Source organism: Solea senegalensis, linkage group LG7 (assembly GCF_019176455.1).
Source record: "Solea senegalensis isolate Sse05_10M linkage group LG7, IFAPA_SoseM_1, whole genome shotgun sequence".
In the NCBI taxonomy this organism is placed as follows: domain Eukaryota; kingdom Metazoa; phylum Chordata; class Actinopteri; order Pleuronectiformes; family Soleidae; genus Solea; species Solea senegalensis.
Window position 1 is genome coordinate 7,175,800 of NC_058027.1, and position 754 is coordinate 7,176,553.

Below are 754 nucleotides of genomic sequence, written 5' to 3' on the forward strand. Positions count from 1 at the left end.
TATGTGACATGTTTCTATTTCTTTAATCTTTAATATGACTTGAACGGCTTTCACTGAGTTAATATTTTTTTAACACAAGATTTTGATTCAGGGCTGCAACAAACTAATTTTTTTTTTCAATTAATCTGAAAAATGTTGACGTTAAATTTATGATGTTCTCAAATGTCTTGTTTTGTCCACAAACCAGAATGATTAAATCCTAAATATTTCTTTGTTATATGGAGCAAAGAAATGTCAGAATTCAAAAATATTTGGTTAACTAATTATAAAATTATTTGACAATTAAGTTTTAAGTTTTTAGTAATTGATTTAGAGGTGGATTCCATTATTTTAGACAGGTTTCAGAATCTGAGTGTGGTATCAATTGTCATCTGACTGAATGTGACAGTTTTTTTTTAAGCCCTTATTCTGAACATCATGGTTTTCGTCTATTGCCTCTTCATTAAAGTACATACTGTGTTTCATAACAGCAGCATCACCCCATCCCACAACAGTTAACATTAAATACAGTATAATATCAATGGTATTACATTACATGTCATTTAGCAGCCGCTTTTACCCAAAGCGATTTACAATAAGTGTCAGTAAAATGCATGTTAAACGATTCACTCAAACATAAGTAACAGCAACAGCAGAGTCATTCACTCTCCTGTTCAGAAAACAGTTTTTTTCAGAAAAGCCCTTTGAATTGTTTGTATGATGGTATTTTGTACTCAATACAGCTATAATCCATCATCAGATCACAGTATTAATA